The following is a 23,384-nucleotide window of genomic DNA, read 5'->3' on the forward strand; positions in this document are numbered from 1 at the left end:
CGGTCGGTCAAAACACAATTAACGCATAATCTGGTTGATTACGCTATTACAAAGATTGATGAACTGCAAGTTAAGTATGACATTTTGTGGTGGGTCCACACACTAATCATAATAGGTAACAGTAGAAATGAGTAACACTGGTCAGGTATAGTGGCTGCTGTTATAGATGTGACCTTGGTAAATAAATAAAAAATACATTTTGATTTAAAGCTTTCGTGACTGCAGGCATTCATATTCTTGGTTCTTTCGGTAAAGTCACGTAGAAGGAATGATGATTGCTTGTGTTGCAGTCGAAACGTCGTGAGAATTGTATTGTTTTATATTTTTATTATTTATCTTCTACGAGACTTTACCAAAAGAACAATGAAAATAAAAAATAGTTTAGTATTTTTTTTTATCATTGGTGTGGTCCCCTTATGCACCACGGGTCACACCTGATTGGGCTCTCACCTAGTTCAGGAGCAATGATTTTCCTACCTTACCAGTTGAGGTGAGGAAGGTGAAGTGAGAAGTAAAATTGCCTGACCTCACCTGGTAGAGGAGGACAAATCTGTCTCTCACCTGATTCAGGAACCCCTCATCCATATGATGAAGTGGTGCTGGACACCTGTGAAAAAGAGCTTTATAGCTCATCGGATTGATCCAGGAAAAATATTCAGATTATGATGCTGCCATAATGTGACGGTTATCACACTGGGCTTGGCAACCCAAATGCCGCCGGTTCATCCTCCAAGCGCGGCAGGTGATTGAACCGTTTCTTAAATCCCCCCTCACTGGCCCTGCCGTTGTCCACTCAGCACTGTCAATGGGTAGTCCATCGGCAGGTCGTGTGTGGTGGGGTAAAATGTGGGTTACTCCCACCTCTTCCAAACGTCTGGCTCAACAACATATCCTCCAGAAGGGAGCTTGCAGTGGCACGAGCCAATATATTTTCAGGGCTGCCTGCACCTTAACCTTCAACCTTTTAGAGTGAGATGGTGGTTTGAGTGAGATGGTGGTTTGAGTGAGTTGGTGGTTTGTGTGAGATGGTGGTGGTTTGAGTGAGATGGTGGTTTGAGTGAGATGGTGGTGGTTTGAGTGAGTTGGTGGTTTGAGTGAGTTGGTGGTTTCAGTGAGATGGTGGTTTGAGTGAGATGGTGGTTTGAGTGAGTTGGTGGTTTGAGATGGTGGTTTGAGATAGTGGTTTGAGTGAGATGGTGGTTTGAGTGAGATGGTGGTGGTTTGAGTGAGTTGGTGGTTTGAGTGAGTTGGTGGTTTCAGTGAGATGGTGGTTTGAGTGAGATGGTGGTTTGAGTGAGTTGGTGGTTTGAGATGGTGGTTTGAGATAGTGGTTTGAGTGAGTTGGTGGTTTGATTGAGATGGTGGTGGTTTGAGTGAGTTGGTGGTTTGAGTGAGATGGTGGGTTGAGTGAGTTGATGGTTGAGTGAGTTGGTGGTTTGAGTGAGATGGTGGGTTGAGTGAGTTGATGGTTGAGTGAGTTGGTGGTTTGAGTGAGAGTGAGTTGGTCATTTGAGTGAGATTGAGTTGGTGGTTGAGTGCGTGAACGGGTGAGTTTGTGGGCATAATATGTCCTAAACTATTCATATATAGTGACGCTTATACACCTCACCTGGCTGTTTGTACTGGTTGGCAAGGTAAAAATTGTAAATTTAAGAAAATTGCGCCACTGTTTCAAACGCTGCGATGGGAAAACGAACCAGTAACTTCTGGATTGCAAGTTCAGAGTGCAAACCGCCCGTTACTTCAGGGTAGCGTTTCTCATAACCGCCACTGATTTTTTTATTGTTCACCTCTGCTTGCGAGCACACTGTACACTTAACTAACTCTGCAGATGTAAAACCCAGAGTGTGTGCCCACTCATGCACCTCTTACCTCTTGCTGACACCGCATGCATGATGCACGAGTACTGTCTGGGTTTTTTGGGCCGGGGAGAAGGGGAGCCCCATGGGGTGGACTCCGGAGGGTTGTAGCCTGGAATCTGTGACAGCGGACACACAAGATGGCAGAAGCGTACAACAAAGATGAAGATCACCCAAATAAGCCTTAACAGACTGTGCTGCTGTTAGGCGGCGTGGCCCACGAGGAGGTGGGTGGCCAGCACTACGCGCATGCAGCCACCTCTGTCTCCCCAGTGCTCATGTCTACACACTGCACCAGGTACTCATTTAAGACAGAGTTTACCTAGGATAGGGACAACACCGGTTGAGATAAGGCAGACTGTCTGCCTCAGCAGCTGTCCCCCTCTCTTTTTTTCTTCCTGATGACAAAAGCTTGTGTTGTGATCGAAACGTCGTAGTTTTTTGTTATTTTTGGTTATTTCATTTGAACCTATTTACGTGACGTTACCGAAAGACCCAAAGAATGTCTTCCTGCAGTTACAAAAGCTTTAAGTCAAGATTTATTATTACATTTGTTTACTGTGCAAAAACTCAAGACTTCTTCATGAGGGTCCTGCGAAGTTTTTGCTGTCACTGTGTAGTCCCAATTGAGTAATTTGCAGGTGATTTTTCAGTATTGGGATGTTTTGCCCAATGCCAGACTCGTTGTATTGGGTATTTTTTTTACTATGGGAGGAAACTCGAGAACACGGAGGAGACCCAGAAGAGGGGGAGAACATACAATCTTCACACACTCACACATTCACGCTAACTCACTCGCTCACACACTCACTCAAACACTTCATTGCACTTACACACTCTGACGAACAGGGGGAGAGAAGATGACAACTCCACGCCGAAACGCGCCCGAGTCGGGAATCAAACCCAGCTTTCTTGCTGCAAGGCGCAAGGGTTACTTACCAATGTGCCACCATGCCGCCCATGGCGATTCGTAAACTACATCAGTACCAGTTTCCATGGACTGGGGGCAGCTGCCCCTGTGCAGCCACAGCCTTGCAAGCGGGCTTTACCCTGCCAAGTGGGTTTGTGATGTTATTAGGCAGCTTCCCCGATGGAATAATTTGCGAGTAAATTTCTCAAATTTGGGTAATTACACCACACAACACTTGGCCGACTCTCTTTTTCTAATCATGTACGTGTTCGCTCTAACTGTGTCTACTGCGAAGTAGACCGCGGTATTAACCAGAGCAGCCACCGACTTCATTTCAGTGTTAAATATTACGGACGGTACATTATACACTAAATACAACTTTAAAAAATGACAATACTGCACGTATATACATCACTCCATTCAGAGTCTTCGAGATTGGATTGGTAAGTACGGTACAGTAAATAGGTTACATTTTACAGTAGGATATTTATTTCTGTGTATTTGTATGTTTATTCACACCAATTTCATATAGTAAACTAATTTAAAAGACAACAAAACATTCACAACATTTAAAAACAATGCTATGCAAGAATGTGCAAAAAAATTGCTTTTTAAAATTATTATGTAGTGAATATCCGGCGTTGTTAAAAAATTTGGTGTCCCCTTCCCCCCCGTAGCCGCCGAATAATCGATGATCTACTATAGATACTCTATAGTTAGGACATTTCTGAATCGTCCGGGCTTCCTTGTGCGCCGCAGGCTGGGACGCGTCGTCGTCGGAGAGAGAAGCGATCGTGAGCGACTCTACTCCATCCGGGGTGGACAACCTCCCGAGCTTCTCGGAGCAGGTCGCGAGCGGTATGGCCTTCCTCGCTCACAAGAACGTGAGTCGCGAGAGGAGTGAATCAGCAGTGAGCCTCTCTCCTCGGTTAAAAGAGTGGTGGAACATAATGATGAAAATACGTGATGATTTTAACCTGTCTCTGTGTCTCTCTGTATGTATCTCCGTGCCTGTCTGTCTCTATCCCTACAGGGCCATGACCATCTTTAAGAACCTCCGGAAATTCACCTCTGTGTTTCAATTTGACCATGTGTGACTGCGCGTGTTTAACTGTCTTGATTTGAAGCCCTCGTCGAGGAGGCCGCTCTCCGATCTTACATTTACATGCTAATTTCTCACATTAACATCACTAGCCCCGCCCACTTCTTTATGACCCTTAGGCTACACCTATTTCAAACCTTTTAAAACAGTCTGCCTCAGCAGCAGATCATGCTTTCCCACCTGATGAGGGACACTTGTGTTGCGCCCGAAACGTCGTGATTTGTTTTATTTTATACCTATGTTACTTTACCGAAAGAACCAAAGAGTATGTTTAACTGTATCTCTGTGACTGTGCGTGTTTAACTGTGTCTTTGTATGTGACTGTGTCTGTGGTGCACGTCTTTGTTGCCCTTAATATGTCTGTCTGGGTGGCGAGTGGTCGCTCAGTGGTTAGTTCACTGCACTACGAACCCAATGGCCAGAGTTCGATTCCCGCTCACGGCCAACACCAGTGACAATTATCTGAACCGGTCATGGGCCTCCCCAGATGGACTCATACTCAAATGAGTACCTGGTGCGGTGTATAAACATCTACACTGGGGAGACAAAGGCGGCCGGGCGTGGTGCTGGGCACCCACCCCGTCGTGTACCGTGGCCGACCTTCACAGAAGTTGCCCCAAGTTTGTTGAAGGCCACACAGGGAATTTTTTTCTTTTTTTTAGTGCATCCACCGCGACCTGGCTGCGAGGAATTTGCTGGTAACGCATGGACACATCGCCAAGATTTGCGACTTTGGGCTGGCACGGAACGTCCAGACTGACCCCAACTACGTGGTGAAGGGCAAAGTGAGTCCTTCACCTTACTTAGCATCATCAGCATCATTATCAGTATCGCCAATGTCATCACCATCATCGGAATGGAAGGCCCATCACTTTCATTGTACTCAATGTTTTTATTTTATTTTGCACAGCCCCTAAGAAAAAAAGAGCGGGGGTGCTGCCACACACGGTGGTGCAATGGCTCTCCCACCCTGGACTTGCAATCCAGAGGTCGGCAATTGGATTCAATCTCCCTGCTCTGCCGACAGTTGAAAATATGGGGCAATTTCACAAATCCCCTTCCTCCTCCCCACCCCATGTGGTACACGGGGTAACTGGCCCAGAATAAGAACCTGTGGTGGTGACCACCAGGCTAACTACACTAATTACAACATGACTAGCTACGACAGAACGGGACCACAGCTCGGGTCCCAGTCCATGTGTTGGAGACTCGGTAGAACGTAGACGTAGACAAAGGTTCTTCAGGATGAACAACAACGCCGGTCCCTCTGGGGGACCCAGCTTATATTCTCTGTGGCGTGGCTGGCTCCGCCCTTGGCCACGACCACCTTCAAGAATCATCGAGCAGCAGGATCTGGACCCCGACCACGTGACCACCCCTAGACCCCACTTGGGGCCCCTTTGTAGACTTAACCGGTCACGTGTCCTCTCGGGTCAACCAGAGTGCCATAGCATTTAGTAACCCGTTTCCTACGGCCGGCACTCCCACACCCTATCCTGTTGGGTTGGCACTGCACGCCAAGCGTGATGCCATCCAGCGGGATCAATCAGCGCTGACCGAGCCCCTCTAGGGCCGGTACTACACCCACACCAGAGTGGTATCCGCGATGTCAATACACCGCACGCCGTGCCTCTCTAGGGCCGGCACCACACAGTGACATCCCGTGATGTCACTACACATTTAACCCTTCAGGGTAGTGGAGGGCTAGATGACGCTAATTTGGCCAGATGAATGTGGCCTGACGCAAAAAACGTATGACGAATCGCGATGCATCGGCCTGAACTGAATTTACTGAACGTATTGTTGTTGTGCTTGTGGCCATGCGGTCATGTCCATTAGGTGCCTCTGCCTGTAAAGTGGATGTCTTCAGAAAGCATGTTCCATGGGCTCTACAAGGTGCAGAGCGACGTGTGGTCATACGGTATGCTACTGTGAGAAATCTTATATTTTGCTGAGACAAACTTTCACTTGCCACAAACATTCGGGGCCCTGAGTACAGAAGATCCTCACAGCAGACAACGATTGTAGTCTTATCTTACACTATGATTTTTAATTGCGTAAAGTTCAGATTTAAAGCTTTCGTGACTGCAGGGATTCATCTTCTTGGTTCTTTCGGTAAAGTAACGTAGAATGGATATAAAATAATAAAAAAACGTAATAAAAAATAAAATTTTCACGACGTTTCGGCCACAACACAAGTAGCCTTCTTCAGGTGAAGGAACAGAACTGTCGGGACGACAGCACTTCAATGACTGCTGCTAAGATTCGCAGTGTCGTTTAAACTAGGTGGGAGAGGTAAAGCGCCTTGACAAAGGAGTTTACATATCAAACAGGATAATTTAGCATTGAAATAGCTGCGTTAAAGTGTTGGATCAGCAGGGTGTTAAAGTCAGAAATTAGCATGTAACTGGGAGATTAGCATGATGTTAATGTGAGGGATTAGCATGTGACTGGTCACGGAAATAGCTATGTTAAAGTCAAAGTTTCCATCTCAACAGAGGCATTTAGTATATGGACGCTAAAGGACTGCAACTACCCAACTATCATACAATAAACCGATGTGAAAAAAAACTAAGTAGAAACTTCATCAATATAATAAATGTACTCAATATATTCTTCAATAAATTGAGCTATAAACAAAAAGTAACTGGGTATACACTACACTATCTAATGAATACCATATAGTAAACTAATAAAAAAAACTAAAATACAAACTACATCAATAAACTCTATATACTCTCCATCAGCTGAGCTACTAACAATAAGTCGTTATACATTACAATGCCATATGGCGAAAAAAATGGGTGGCGGTTTTTTCCTTCTTTCCAACGTTAGCACCACGGAGAGCGACGAGCCTCGTTCAGACGGACGAGTCCATCCATGCTCGGGACGGAGGAGGGGGGAGAAACTGCCACGATGCGCTGCTCTGTCCTGTGTTGCATTACAACCATGCCATAAACTAGACTACTATACATTGTAATGTTATACCTTCCAATCTAAACTACATTGTATAATATCGTATACACAGCCCAATGTAAGCTCGAACATTATGCAGTATATTGATATGTCTCCAACTAAACTTTTTCCTACATTACACAACTATACACCGTAATATACACTACCATAGACAAACCCACCCTTGAATTATACAATGCGTTACTTTACACTACCCTATACTTTAGACTGTAAAATATTAGACTTGTAATATTACACTGTATTATTCTACCAACCCTACTGTATACCACACAGCTGTATATTCACTATAAAATTACAATACTATATATTGCCTTATGAATTATGTTAAACATTACAATGTTATACTATTTATTATTATATAACATGCTATAAACCAGGGGTGTCCAAACTACGGCCCGCGGGCCAACTGCGGCCCGCCATCCATTTTTAATTGGCCCGTATCAAAGTTTAAAAATATAATGGACTATGGCCCACTGCATTGCATTTCTTAATTTAAACACTAGATGGCGCTATTGTCTTGAACAAGGCAGCGTCTCCACAAAGCAAGCAATCGAAGAAAACATTTGCTCAGGGTCACCAGAAATGCCGGAACCGAAGAGACGCAAGATTGCAAGCGAGTGCAGAAAATTTCAGACTCGGTGGAAAAATGAATTTTTTTTCATAGAAACCAAGGGGAAGTGTGTTTGTTTGATTTGTAATGAGAGTGTTGCCGTGATGAAAGAGTACAATGTACGACGGCATTATGAAACGAAACATCAGACCTTCACGTCCTACACTGGCGCCGAGCGGAGAGAGAAGGTAAAGCAAATGGCAAGCTAGCCTGCTAACGCAGCAGCAGGGTTTTTTTTCCGTGCTAACAAAGCTCAAGAAAATGCAACAATAGCCAGCAATGAAGTAGCTCAACTCATTGCCCTACACGGGAAACCTTTCTCAGACGGTGACTTCATCAAACAGTGCCTCACTAAAGTCGTGGGAATGTGCCTGGAGAAAATGCAGGATTTTAACGATGTTAGTATGTCCAGAAATAAGGTTGTGCGGCGAATTGAAGACTTGTCGGCTAACTTAAAACAGCAAGTGTCAGATAAAGCTTGTGCTTTCGATTTTTACTCGATTGCATGTGATGAGAGCACAGATGCCACGGACACTGCACGGCTGTTAATTTTTTTGCGGGGAGTTGATGAGAATTTTTGCATTACGGAGGAACTGCTTGATCTTCGGAGTCTAAAGGGGACAACAACTGGGAAGGATATGTTTTGAAGATGTGTCAGATTCAATTAACCAGGCTGGACTTAAATGGGACAAGCTGTGTGGAATTACAACGGATGGGGCTCCAGCAATGACAGGCGAGCACAAAGGAATGGCTTCTATGGTGAGTGCCAAGGTGCAGGAGAGCGGAGGTGAGACTGTTAAAATGCACTGTATCATCTACCAAGAAGCCCTCTGTGCCAAGATAATCCAGCTTGGCGATGTGATGAACACAGTTGTGAAAAATGTCAAAAAAAATTATGGCCCGAGGGCTTTACCACAGAGAATTGCAAGCGTTCCTCTCTGATGTCGATGCTGAATACGGGGACCTACTCTACCATTCTCAAGTGCGCTGGCTCAGTCGCGGCTCCGTGCTGCAGCGGTTTTATTCCCTGAGATCAAATATCGACAAGTTTTTGAAAGAAAAGGGCAGACCTCTCCATGAGATCAGTGACCCTTTATGGTTGGCAGGCCTGGCTTTTTTAGTTGATCTCACTGATCATCTCAACACCCCGAACAAGAGACTACAAGGCAAAGAGCAGCTGGTACCACAGCTGTATGTGCACATGAAAGCATTCCGTGCGAAGCTCCGTCTCTTCGAGTCACAACTGCGCAACTTCAATGTAGCGCACTTCCCCACGCTGACCGAAATCAATGCGCATTTCCAAATGCCAAGCTCTCTGCAAAAATGGGAGAATATGTGTCTGTGATCACATCTCTCATGACAGAATTCAGTCAGCGCTTCCAAGATTTTTCTGTCATTGAGAAGGAAATCACACTGTTTGCGGCTCCGTTTTCAATGGATGCAAAAGAAGTGGAGGAGAGTCTGCAATTAGAACTGATCGAAATTCAGTGTGATGATTCTCTGAAGAATCAGCATCAGCTTCTCTCCCTACCTGACTTCTACCGGAGTTTGGAAAAGGCCAAGTTTCCTCTGACGAGACGCCATGCAAAACGAATGATGAGTCTGTTCGGCTCAACATACATATGTGAGCAGACATTCTCTCTGTTAACGCTGAACAAAAGCAGGCTGAGAACCAGAACGACCGACAGCCATCTACGTGACGTCCTTCGCATCTCAACCACCAAACTTACTCCTGACCTGCCAGCTATCCTTCAGACCAAAGCGCAGCATCACTGCTCCCACTGAGCGTAACATTATTCCCATTACAGGTGAGTTAAAAATATACACACCGTTTTCATTTGTTAATAAGCCCAATTACTTCATAAATTCAGTCAATTAAAGTTGATGACAATTTTTTTAACAAACGTTAGTTGATGTGTTAACAAGCCCAATAATTTATTTGTGTAATAAGCTTGAAATATCCACATCCCCTATTTGTCTTCTTGTCTCTCCCTTCATATGGACAATGAAGGGGGATCAGCACCCTAAGAACCAATCTGAGGCTGTCACTGAGAGAATTACCTGCCAACCTTTTTGTAAAAAATAAAATTAAAATCTACTAATGAAGAGCTATGATGGAGGCTTTTTTTCTTCAAACATGTTCAATAATCAAACGTAATTTACCTGCATTTGATTGATTTTGACAATATTAGTGCATGAGAAGTGAGGCAGTATACCTCACGTCTAGTGAGTGGCCCAATCCTTCGTATATTTTTCTGTATGTGGCCCTCGGGAAACAAAAGTTTGGACACCCCTGCTATAAACCATACCATTGACCGTCGTGTGAAAGGTATTGAGGCAGTGGCAGCGAATGGGCTGCGATCTGAAAGTCACCATAAAATACAATCAATTAAGTACCAAAATGGTTTATAACATCTTTCCAATGGTTACTAAGCCAGAATCCATCTTCTCGGTTGAAATTGTTTCTGTGTTTGTATATGTGGATGGCCTCATGAACGAATCTCTCATGGTAGCCGGATGGCTTGCAGAGAACGTCCGTCTTGGAGAAGTCAATGTCATGTGAGCCCACTGAATTATAACAGTGATCTGCCACGGCTGAGGTGCTCGTCCTACCGTGTTTCAAGTCTGCTTTATATTCACGGATGCGGTCCCAGATATGTCGTTTGGTTTCTCCAATGTAACTGCTACCACAGAGGCAACTTAGTTTGTAGACGCCCGGGTACTGTATGTCTGGAACCACATCTTTTACAGACGGAACCAGATCACGGATTTTATGTACTGTGTTGAATCGGACCTGGATCTTGTGTTTATTCAGGATTTTGGAGATATTTTTTGTGACCCCCGCAATGTAGGGTAAGGTGATGGTTTTGAATGGCTCCTCAAGAGGATCCTTCTTCATGGCTGGAGTGATGGCTTTGCGGATTGTGTAGTCGGAGTAACCATTAGCCTTGAGAGCTTGGTGTACGTGCTTAAGTTCACTGGCAATGTGTTCCTGGTCGGAAATGCATTGGGCTCTATGCTATAGAGTCTTGATGAGGGAGTTCTTCTGACATGGATGGTGGTGGGAATCCAGTTTTAAGTAAGCATTCGTATGCATAGCTTTCCTGTGGACAGAGTGGCTCATTGAACCATCAGGTCTCCTTTTAATTAGGACATCCAAAAAGGGTAGCTTGCCATCTTTTTCGACCTCCATGGTGAATCTGATGGCTGGGTGTATGGAATTGATGTGGTTGAGGAATTGGTTTGTGTTATGGTCGAAACGTCGTGAGAATGTTTATTGTTTTATATATATTTTATTATTTTGTTGTTTCCCTTCAACGTGACTTTACCGAAAGAACTAAGCATATTAATTACTGCAGTCACGAAAGCTTTAAATCAAAATTTCATTGGAAAGACGTTATAAACAATTTCAGTTCTTAATTGATTGTATTTTATGGTGACATTCAGACTGCAGTCCATTCGCTGGCAATGCCTCTTCACACGACGGTCAATGGTATGGTTTATAGCATGTTACATAATAATAAATAGTATAACATTGTAATGTTTAACATAATTCATAAGGCAATATATAGTATCGTAATTGTATTGTGAATATACAGCAGTGTGGTATACAGTAGGGTTGGTAGAATAATACATAGTGTAATATTACAAGTCTAACATTTTACAGTCTAAAGTATAGGGTAGTGTAAAGTAACGCATTTTATAATTCAAGGGTGGGTTTGTCTATGGTAGTGTATATTACGGTGTATAGTCGTGTAATGTAGGAAAAAGTTTAGTTGAAGACATATAAATATACTGCATAATGTTCGAGCTTCCATTGGGTTGTGTATACGATATTATACAATGTAGTTTAGATTGGAAGGTATAACGTTACAATGTATAGTAGTCTAGTTTATGGCATGGTTGTAACGCAACACAGGACAGAGCAGCACATCGTGGCTGTTTCTCCCCCCTCCTCCGTTCCGAGCATGGATGGACTCGTCCGTCTGAACGAGGCTCGTCGCTCTCCGTGGTGCTAACGTTGGAAAGAAGGAAAAAAACCGCCACCCTTTTTTTCGCCATATGGCATTGTAATGTATAATGACTTATTGTTAGTAGCTCAGCTGATTGGAGAGTATATAGAGTTTATTAATAACATTGATGTAGTTTATATTTTAGTTTTATTAATTCGTTTACTATATGGTATTCATTATATAGTGTAGTGTATACTCAGTTACTTTATGTTTATAGCTCAACGTATTGAAGAACATATTGAGTACATTTATTATATTGATGTTGTTTATACTTATTTTTTTCACATCGGTTTATTGTATGATAGTTGGGTAGTTGCAGTCCTTTAGCGTCCATATACTAAACGCCTCTGTTGAGATGTAAACTTTGACTTTAACATAGCTATTTCCGTGACCAGTCACATGCTAATCCCTCACATTAACATCATGCTAATCTCCCAGTTACATGCTTATTTCTGACTTTAACACCCTGATGATCCAACACTTTAACACAGCTATTTCAATGCTAAATTCTCCTGTTTGATATGTAAACTCCTTTGTCAAGGCGCTTTACCTCTCCCACCTAGCTTAAAAGACGCTGGGAATCTTAGCAGCAGTTATTGAAGCGCTGTTGTCCCGACAGTTCTGTTCCTTCACCTGAAGGCTACTTGTGTTTTGGCAGAAACGTCGTGAGAATTTTATTTTTTATTATGTTTTATTTTTATTATTTTATTTCCATTCTACGTGACTTTATCAAAATAACCAAGAAGTTGCATAAAGTTGTTGCATGCTTGGGCTCCAGATGCCGAAATTACCTTTTAAAAAACGGCCAGTCTCATCAGATCTCAGAAGCTAAGCTTGCAGCGCCCAGCCCTGATGGTAACCCGGGGATACAAATTCATGTGGAGAAACAAATGTTCGCTTGTGACGACCAAGACTACGCCTGTCCTCTCAAGGACAGGCCTCACTGATTCCGAAGACTTTCATTTTCAGGAGGGTCCTGCCGAGTATTTTTGCAGTAGGGAGGCGATGTTGTGCTGTGCAGTGCCGGAGAGTAAGCTCATGCAGCCGGTCCACCCTGTCCTCTCTCCTCCCGTCGGGACGGGTCGGTCATAATAGCGGTCAGAAACACCCTCCACGTCACAAAACAGTTCAATTTCTCAATCCTCAGGTCAGCTCAAATCTGTATTGTGGGCGTTCCCTTGTACTCTACTGTGTACGTGGGGCTCTGGATCCAATCCCCTGATCACCATTGCATTCACTTAAATAATAATAAATTCTCCTGGCCACCCATAGAAAATTAGAGTGCACAATTATACGTGTGATTCATCACAGGCGAGCTCAGACCGGCCACACTTGCAGCTTAGGGCCTCGCATTAAGAGAGGCGGGGGATCTCTAAATACGAAACAAGAAATGGACATGAGGTTTCGAGTTTTAAAATAATTGCTTAATAAATAAAGATCGGTGAGAAAAAAAGACTCTCCAAAGCAGTTATTTTCATTCTGCTGACAAAAATATACAGGCATTCATAGAAGGGGCCTCTTAAACTTGACAATGGCATAGGGCCCCAGCAATGCCATCATCCGGCTCTGCTGCCGAGTGTCATCCCAATGAAGTAATTTGCAGGTAACTGTAGCATTGGGATGCTTGGCCAATACCCAGTTACATTGTGATTGTGTGTTTTCTAGCTATGTGAGCAAACTGGATAACCCATACAGAACAAAGGTGAGAACGTAGAAAACTCCGCAAAGTGCCAGTCGGATCATTAACCAAGGCCCTTCTTGTTGCGAGGGTCAAAGATCACCGCTGCACCACCCTGCCACCTGAAACGATAATAGTTCGCTTATAATTTTTTCGTTATTTTAGTGTGTACATTTACACGCGATAATCACATCTCATCTCAAGCATTTGAAAAGGGCAGCCTCAGTGGCAACTGTTCTCTGTGTGACACACGGTTATTCAGCACCTAACCTGTAAGCAGGTCAAGTGCTGTTTGCTGCGAGCAATCCCAATTGAGTGAGTCGCAGTGAAGTTTTTTTACATGCCAATTTTCGCCTGTGATGCTAACACACGATGGCCATACATTATTTTAAATAATGTCTTGGGATCGTTTTTATTTTTTTACGTTGAATTTTATTGAGTAAATCACAAGCCCGTTACAGTGCGCCACGGGACTGCACGTCATTCGAGTGGTGCATTCACAATGCAACCGGACCATTTATTAGGGGGGGCTGACGCGAAGGGGGGAGTGAGGCCCGCGCCCCCCCATAAACTGGGGGGGGGGGGGGGGAGAGGGGGGCATTGTGACAGGCGTAGAAGAGTTGTAGTTGTAATCTGCTCCACGTTTGTCTTGATAAAGGAGCCCTGTGCAACCTGCTCGGTGTGTGACGTGCGTGCTCCTCGGTGTGACGTGTGTACCGCTCGGTGTGTGATATGTGTGGGTGTAGGAGAGGCCCCTTACTCTGGTGCATGGCAGTCGATGACAAGTTCTACCGCTTGATCTGCGATGGCTACTGCATGCAGCCACCCCCCTGCTGTCCACCACAAGTGTAAGCCGCCCCCCCATACCTCCCACACCAGGTTTTATCCACTGCTGGACTGATGTGTTTCTATTGTCGATGCAGGTGGCTGACGGAGGAGAGTGCGAAGTGTTTGTTCTGGGATATTCTTTGATTTTAATTGTAGTGATTTAATTAATTGATTGAACAATTGCTTAAGGGTGAATTATGTGATGTGTTATTAGCAGTGAGTTGTGCTGGCTGGTTCAGTCTCGTTGACACGGCCATTATGAACCCTCTTAGTCTGGAATGTCCTACTTCCAGACGTACGTGCTGTTGCGACCCACAGACTCCTCACATACAATGAGGGAAAAAAGTATTCGATCCCCTGCTGATTTTGTACGTTTGCCCACTGACAAAGAAATTATCAGTCTATAATTTTAATGGTAGGTTTATTTGAACAGTGAGAGACAGAAAAACAACAAAAAAATCCGGAAAAACGCATGTCAAAAATGCTATAAATTGATTTGCATTTTAATGAGGGAAATAAGTATTTGACCCCCTCTCAATCAGAAAGCGGCTCCCAGGTGTCTTTTATACAGGTAACGAGCTGAGATTAGGAGCACACTCTTAAAGGGAGTGCTCCTAATCTCAGCTTGCTACCTGTATAAAAGACACCTGTCCACAGACGCAATCAATCAATCAGATTCCAAACTCTCCACCATGGCCAAGACCAAAGAGCTCTCCAAGGATGTCAGGGACAAGATTATAGACCTACACAAGGCTGGAATGGGCTACAAGACCATTGCCAAGCAGCTTGGTGAGAAGGTGAGAACAGTTGGTGCGCATCATGGAAGAAACACAAAAGAACTGTCAATCTCCCTCGGCCTGGGGCTCCATGCAAGATCTCACCTCGTGGAATTGCAATGATCATGAGAACGGTGAGGAATCAGCCCAGAACTACACGGGAGGATCTTGTCAATGATCTCAAGGCAGCTGGGACCATAGTCACCAAGAAAACAATTGGTAACACACTACGCCGTTAAGGACTGAAATCCTGCAGCGCACGCAAGGTCCCCCTGCTCAAGAAAGCACATATACATTGAGAGAAAAAAGTATTTGATCCCCTGCTGATTTTGTATGTTTGCCCACTGACAAAGAAATGATCAGTCTATATTTTTAATGGTAGGTTTATTTGAACAGTGAGAGACAGAATAACAACAAAATCCAGAAAAATGCATGTCAAAAATGTTATGAATTGATTTGCATTATAATGAGGGAAATAAGTATTTGACCCCTCTGCACTTGGTGGCAAAACCCTTGTTGGCAATCACAGAGGTCAGACGTTTCTTGTAGTTGGCCACCAGGTTTGCACACATCTCAGGAGGGATTTTGTCCCACTCCTCTTTGCAGATCTTCTCCAAGTCATTAAGGTTTCGAGGCTGACGTTTGGCAACTCGAACCTTCCGCTCCCTCCACATATTTTCCATGGGATTAAGGTCTGGAGACTGGCTAGGCTACTCCAGGACCTTAATGTGCTTCTTCTTGAGCCCCTCCTTTGTTGCCTTGGCCGTGTGTTTTGGATCATTGTCATGCTGGAATACCCATCCACAACCTCACCGTTCTCATGATCATTGCAACTCCACGAGGTGAGATCTTGCATGGAGCCCCAGACCAAGGGAGATTGACCGTTCTTTTGTGTTTCTTCCATTTGCGAATAATCGCTTTAACTCTTCTCACCAAGCTGCTTGGCAATGGTCTTGTAGCCCATTCCAGCCTTGTGTAGGTCTACAATCTTGTCCGACATCCTTGAAGAGCTCTTTGGTCTTGGCCATGGTGGAGAGTTTGGAATCTGATTGATTGATTGCTTCTGTGGACAGGTGTCTTTTATACAGGTAACAAGCTGAGATTAGGAGCACTCCCTTTAAGAGTGTGCTCCTAACCTCGGCTCGTTACCTGTATAAAAGACACCTGGGAGCCAGAAATCTTTGTGATTGAGAGGGGGTCCAATACTTATTTCCCTCATTAAAATGCAAATTAATTTATAACATTTTTTACATGCATTTTTCTGGATTTTTTTGTTGTTATTCTGTCTCTCACTGTTCAAATAAACCTACCATTAAAAATATAGACTCATCATTTCTTTGTCAGTGGGCAAACGTTAAAATCAGCAGGGGATCAAATACTTTTTCCCTGCCAATGAACATCTGAATGATTCAGAGGACAACTGGGTGAAAGTGTTGTGGTCAGATGAGACCAAAATGGAGCTCTTTGGCATCAACTCAACTCGCCGTGTTTGGAGGAGGAGGAATGCTGCCTATGACCCCAAGAACACAATCCCCACCGTCAAGCATGGAGGTGGAAACATTATGCTTTGGGGGTGTTTTTCTGCTAAGGGGACAGGACAACTTCACCGCATCAAAGGGACGATGGACGGGGCCATGTACCATCAAATCTTGGGTGAGAACCTCCTTCCCTCAGCCAGGGCATTGAAAATGGGTCGTGGATGGGTATTCCAGCATGACAATAACCAAAAACACACGGCCAAGGCAACAAAGGAGTGGCTCAAGAAGAAACACATTAAGGTCCTGGAGTGGCCTAGCCAGTCTCCAGACCTTAATCCCATAGAAAATCTGTGGAGGGAGCTGAAGGTTCGCGTTGCCAAACGTCAGCCTCGAAACCTTAATGACTTGGAGAAGATCTGCAAAGAGGAGTGGGACAAAATCCCTCCTGAGATGTGTGCAAACCTGGTGGCCAACTACAAGAAACGTCTGACCTCTGTGATTTCCAACAAGGGTTTAGCCACCAAGTACTAAGTCATGTTTTGCAGAGGGGTCAAATACTTATTTCCCTCATTAAAATGCAAATAAATTCATAACATTTTTGACATGCGTTTTTCTGGATTTTTTGTTGTTATTCTGTCTCTCACTGTTCAAATAAACCTACAATTAAAATGATAGACTGATCATTTCTTTGTCAGTGGGCAAACGTACAAAATCAGCAGGGGATGAAATACTTTTTTCCCTCACTGTAGAGACCCACAGACTGCTTCTCTCTCTACAAGATAAACATGATCAGTGTTTCTGCACTACGTATGGAGATGCAGTGGCATTTAGACGCCGCTGTGTGAATCCATTCTGTAGATATTTTATGCCTTCATGACCCTCTACCTACTCACCCCCCCCTCACTCCCCTCGCCACCTGACCCCCTTCATCCCCCTCTGTGACGTCATTAACATCATCGGCACTCATTCAACCATTCTGAGAACGAACGCACACTGGAAGAGGTGAAAGCGCAGTCCGAGCTTGTGCGCGATTCGCCTTCCTCGCACCCTCACTGCACCCTCCCCTCGCCCCACAGCCGCAAGTTGATGCACCGCTGCTGGAGCCGAAGAGGTCGGCTGGGAGCCGTCGTCCGTTCCATCTGAGTACAGCTCCCTCGCTTGCTAGGATCGCCCTCGCTACCTTGTCCACTCTAGGGGTGAATAGTTTTTTTTTTATTATCTCAAAGATTGCCGTGCTACATTTGTTTATTCAGAGAAGTCTCACTCTTTTGCAGGAGGGTCCTGTCCAGCTTTCACAGAAGGGGGCGATGTTGCCACGGTGTGTAATCCTTGTTTAAGTAATTTGCAGGTAATATCTTACAGTTAGAATTGGTTGTTCTTTTTTGAAAGCTGAGAACCCTGAGAAAACGCGTGCACAACAGGGGAAGAACATGCAAAGTCCACAAACTCTCACTTACACGCCAAGACTAAGATCCCCCCATGTAACAGACTGTTGGGTAAGTGCCGTTATGAGCACTTATGCAGGCCAGCACAGCATATGGGGTTTGTCTCTGCCAGTGCTGATGTTTTCACAATGCACCAAGTACTCATTTGAGGCCGAGGGTAGGTCCAGGAATGGTTCAGATAATTGCCACTGGTGTTGGCCATGAGCAGAAATTATACCAGGATTTATGGCTCCATAGTACAGCTCGCTAACCCGCTGCACTAACGCTCCCCGTAAACATCGGTAACATAAACAAACAACAGCTCGTACAAATACAAGAACAAATACAAGAACCCCCCCCCCCCCCATAAGGTACATCGTGTTGTTTTGATTTCACTACTCGGCGCGACTCGCGAATACTCAAAGCGAGATGCTCGTGGTTAGTAAACAGGTGTCCAGTAGTCAATCCGTGTTTACTAAAATTTCGTGGTTGGTAAATTAGCGGTTGGCAATGGATTCCTGTACATGTATGCCTCTACTTACGAAAGGGATGCGTTCTTCTAAAAACGCCCGTAAAACAAAATATCGCAAATCGGAATGGCTTTTCCCATTAATTGAATACGAAAAACTTGCGATGTGTTTCAGACAGTCATTTCTACTATAAACCCAAAATAAACACCAATATTTCACAATGCAAAAAATAATAGAGAACAAATATTACAACGGTTGAATAATAATCAATTTAAAACAAAAATAATTAACATCTTCAAGGAACTCACCAAAAGATCTGCATGTTGGAATGACTGGAGAGGTGACGAGGCGTTACTTTTGCACTATGGGGATACCGTGACACTGTCGTGAATGGATGACAGCTTCTTGCTTGATGATCTCATGGCGCGTGCCATGTGATATATTGTTTCCGCTGAAATTCTATTTTGTAAGTCGAAAAGTATCCTTAATTTGTCAATTTCGTTTTCACTACATTTCGTGAATGGAACATTCGTAAATCAAAACACAAAGATTTCCTGTACAACCAATATAGACTGTTGGGCCAAGGGCTGTCGTCAAGCACCTAATACAGAAAATAAAAACACGTGCATTCATGCACAACCACGTACAAATACACGTGACCATTAAAAGCACATGCTTTCAACAGAAATTACAAGTGTTATATATTGTGCTTTAATGATTACATTTATATTAGTGTGTCTTAATATTACACAGTAAATATCTTCAAGGACCACTCTTACAGTCCCATCATCACCACCATCATCACCAAATGTATCATTATCATCATCCTAACCATCTGTATAATCAATCACCATCTGTATTATCACCACCAAAGCAAAGACTCCCCGTATAGCCCGAACAGACTATTGGGGCAAGTGCTGTAAGCAAGTACCTGTGAAGGCCAGCATGGCCCACGAGGGGTGGGTGGCCAACACCACGCCCGGCCGCCTTTGTCTCCCCAGTAGTGATGTTTACACCACACCAAGTACTCATTTGAGGCTGAGTCGACCTAGGGGAGGACCATGACCGGTTCAGAGAGTCGTTACCTGCGTTGCGCATGAGCGAGAATTTAACTCGGGTCGCCGGGTTCGTAGCGCAGCGTGCTAAACGCTACACTACCGCTACCCACCACCTGTATCACCATCATCTTCCAGAGTTAATACATTTCATGTCAATAGCTGGAAATGCTTGTATTTGTAATAACAAAAAATGCATAAGTAGTTGTCACTCACTCACCCACACTCAAACGGTCAGAAAGGACTGAAAGATGAAATATCTTCAGAACCCTACATCCTGAAACTAAATTAATTATTTAAATTTTACCAAGTAAGGCCCACTGAGCTATATCGCACACTCAGGAGTCCTGATTCCACTTCTGGGAGTCTCAAGTCCAACGCCATGGAATTGTATATGTTTAAACATGTGCGTGCATGTGTGTTTGTGTGCACGTATGTGTGCATGCGTGCCTTCATATGCGCATGCGTGTATGGACGTGCGTGTGTAAAATAACTTTAGCCATGGCATTTGGGATATGTTAGGTTTAGGGTTAAGAGCTTTGCGCACGTGAACAGGTGGGTGTGTTAACTCACCAGTGTGTAGCTCACCTCACCGGTGAGCTGGTGTGTACGCTATCTAATCTGTAAGCTTACGACTGTGTGTGTGCACACTAGTGTGTAAGCTCACTGATGTGTAAACCTGCTGGTGTGTGGCCTCACTAATGTGCAGCACATCTTGTGGAAGCTCACTAGTGTGCTTGCACACGAGTGTGCCGGTGAGTGTGAGTGTGTGTGAGTGTGTGGTGAGTGTGTGTAAATTTGTGTGAGTGTGTGTGAGTGAGTGTGTGTGAGTGAGGCTGAGTCGACCTAGGGGAGGGGAGCGATAGTGTAGCAGTTAGCACGCTGCGCTATGAACCTGGCGACCCGAGTTCGATTCCCGCTCACGGTCAACACCAGTGACGATTATCTGAACCGGTCCCGGGCCTCCCCTAGGTCGACTCAGCCTTAAATGAGTACCTGGTGCGATGTGTAAACATTGCCACTAGGGAGACAAAGGCGGTCGGGCGTGGTGCTGGCCACCCACCCCCTCGTGTACCGTTCCGGCCTTCATAGGTGCTCGCTAACAGCACTTGCCCCTACAGTCTGTTACAGGCTATATGGGGGATCTTTGTCTTTGTCTTTTGTGAGTGAATGAGTGCGGTGTGAGTGTGTGTGAGTGTGTGTGAGTGTGTGTGAATGCGGTGTGAGTGCGGTGTGTGTGAATGTGCAGTCAGAGTGTTGGTAAGTGAGTGTGCGGTGAGTGTGTGTGAATGTGCAGTCAGTGTGCCGGTAAGTGAGTGCGTGGTGAGAGCGCTGAGTGTGTGTGAATGTGCAGTCAGTGTGCCGGTGAGTGCGTGGTGAGTGTGCGGTGTGTGAGTGTGAATGTGCAGTCAGTGTGCCGGTAAGTGAGTGCGTGGTGAGAGCGGTGAGTGTGTGTGAATGTGCAGTCAGTGTGCCGGTAAGCGAGTGCGTGGTGAGTGTGCGGTGTGTGAGTGTGCAGTGAGTGCCAGTGTGCGAGTGTGCCGGTAAGTGAGTGTGCGGTGAATGTGGTGTGTGTGAGTGTACCGGTGAGTGTGTGGTGAGTGTGTGGCTTGACGTGTCTCCGTATCAGTCTTACTCAGCCACCCCCTTACTTGCCCACGCGTAGATCCGTCCTGCCCACCAGACAGCTACATGCGATTCAAATGTCCACGTACACATGACATCACATTGCGATGCGCATGTGTGACATACATGTGCCACGTGTTGCACACACTACGCACGTCCCATGCACAAAAGGCATGCCTTACAAGTGATGACCACGCGATGCAGGTGCTTGCCTTGTAGATGTCACGTACCCGTGACGCACGTGGCCCGTGCGCGTGACGCGCGTGCTCCGCACTGCCGTGTGCTTTGACCAGGGCCGTCCATAGGGGGTGCGTGGGCCCCCCCCCCGATGCCTTCAAACTAAACCGGAAGCATTACATGTGACACTGATGTCTACACGTGGGGCCTCCCCCGAAGCGCGGGGCCCGGGATAGTCGGTCCAATTTGCCGGACACTCGGGGACGACTCTTGATTTGGCATACGCGACGCGCACGTTGTGTGTGCTGTGTGTGGGGTGACTGGCCTGATGTGCGTGCCAGGCAGGGCAAGGGGGACTGCCATTGATTGTGTCGAGACCTTTTGTATGGGTGACGAGATGAACGCCCAAATTCAACGCAGGCCGCCACACAAGGGCTGCACATTTCAATGTTGAGCAGGCCCCTGTGTGTCCGTGCGTGTGGGTCCCTGTGTGTGTGTTGTTTCTGTGTGCGTTATGTGAGGGTAGCAGTGACGCAGTGGATAGTACGCTACGCTCCGAACCCCGCAAACATCCGAGTTGGAGTCCCGCTCATGGCCAACACCAATAACGATAATTTATCTGAACTGGTCCTGGGTCGATTCAACCTCAAATGAATACCTGGAGCGGTGTGTGTAATACGTCACAACTTGGGAGACAAAGGCGGCCGGGTGTGGTGTTGGCTACCTACCCCCTGGTATACCATGCCGACCTTCATTGGTGCTTGCGAACAGCACTTGCCACAACAGTCTGTTAAGGCTATATGGGGGATCTTCGTCTCTGTAGTGGGAAACTCGTAGGTGTGTGCATGTGTGGAGGGAAACCTGTACTGCTGTCGTACGTTGTGACCGGGCGAGGCCAATTTCCGTCCTCATGGTCGGCCACGGCGTCCTGGTCTTCGTACTGCTGCTTGTTTTTGGCTGTAATGACACCCAACATGGACAACCCCATCACCTGCGTTCAAACAAGTGTTACACAGTACGTACACACGCGCAATAAAGCAACCACAAAGCACATACACTTTTAAATATAAAAGCACTGGGGGTCTAGTACTGTAGTTACCAATCCGTGTGTATTATTTATTTATTTGTTGGTCATTCTGATGGCAGCACAAACAGAAGCTGCATCCATAACTTCTCAATCCGCACAGTCCCAGGCCAAGGTCCATTCGTGGAATTAATACAAATATTTACTTATTAGAGGGTGTTTTTGTTTGTTTGGGTTAGTTCGCGTAAATCTTAGTCAAGTTTGTCACGTAAACAAAACATGCCAATTAGTGACTAATTCAGCACATCGGTGTGTTGGAGAGTAAACCCACAACATTTACAATTCAAGTACCGTGACGTTTCGCCTGTAACTACAACAACAACCCGCCTCGTCAGGTGACAGCCAGAGTTGTGGTGAAATCCTTCCCCTGTTTCGGTCTTTAATAGACGTAGACGGGGGATAAATGTGACGTCGTCGCTTGTAAGCAGATCCGATACGAAGACGGGGGGGGGGGGTAATGTATTGATGTAAATTACAATGGATATCTGTTATTGATTGGGTTATTCGCAGTTAATCAACATACATAATTGTTACTCCTGCTATTATGGATTGACTCAAGCAGCTAGCGAAGGATGCTAGGTTTAGTAATATATGTTATATATGTCGCTATTGTTAACTTTCAATCACATGTCTTATGATCACTGTTGCATTGTTTTTATAGCATTATTTTATTAACTTCTAGAAAGGTTTAGTTTAGCCTGATTTTTACATAGTGGACACTCTGTGTGTGTGTGCTGCGAGCTGAGTGGTGGAGGTACCTGGCAACAGTTGAACCGAGCCCGCTCGGCCTCTTCATCCGTGGCGACCAGGGTACAATCGTTACTATATTCTTGGTTCTTTCAGGTAAAGTCACGTAGATAGAAAATAATAACAATAAAAATAAATTAAAATAAAAGCAAAAAACTCACGACGTTTCGATCGCAACACGTGATGAAGACCGCTTGTGTTGCCACCGAAACCTCGTGGGTTTTTTGCCTTCACTTAAAATGTTATTTTCTATCTACGTGACTTTACCGAAAGAACCAAAAATATGAATTCCTGCAAGTTACGAAAGTTTAAAGTAAAAATTTGACAGTCGTGTAACTAATCAGGCCTGGAGGATACAGTGGACCACGTGGTTTCCGGGGTTCGTTACCTTAACAAGTGACGTCACTTCCCTAGCAACGGTCGATCGTTACAGACGGAGGTGGACGCGCGCTCTGTGTGCTTAAAGATCGCATTCGGGAGCACACTTCAACAACGTTGTCAGTGAACATCGATAACGCGGTTAAATTACTTGGTAAACCTCATTAACAAACATCCGTGAGGTTGAACACTT

At 45.1% G+C, this 23,384-nt stretch overlaps 1 long non-coding RNA gene across 1 annotated transcript; it reads right to left on the reverse strand.

Annotated features, from left to right (window-relative positions):
- Positions 1-1,878: 1,878 nt before the first annotated feature.
- LOC142923796 (uncharacterized) lies at positions 1,879-22,938 on the reverse strand. The gene is made up of 3 exons (XR_012940839.1): positions 22,825-22,938; positions 21,861-21,939; positions 1,879-1,978 (listed from the first exon to the last, which is right to left on the reverse strand). It is a non-coding gene; the product is annotated as an uncharacterized LOC142923796 (long non-coding RNA).
- Positions 22,939-23,384: the final 446 nt, after the last annotated feature.

The sequence above is a fragment of the Petromyzon marinus genome, unplaced genomic scaffold (assembly GCF_048934315.1).
Source record: "Petromyzon marinus isolate PM22_M1 ecotype Great Lakes invasive population unplaced genomic scaffold, UKy_Petmar_22M1.pri1.0 PM_Scaffold_7, whole genome shotgun sequence".
In the NCBI taxonomy this organism is placed as follows: Eukaryota; Metazoa; Chordata; class Hyperoartia; order Petromyzontiformes; family Petromyzontidae; genus Petromyzon; species Petromyzon marinus.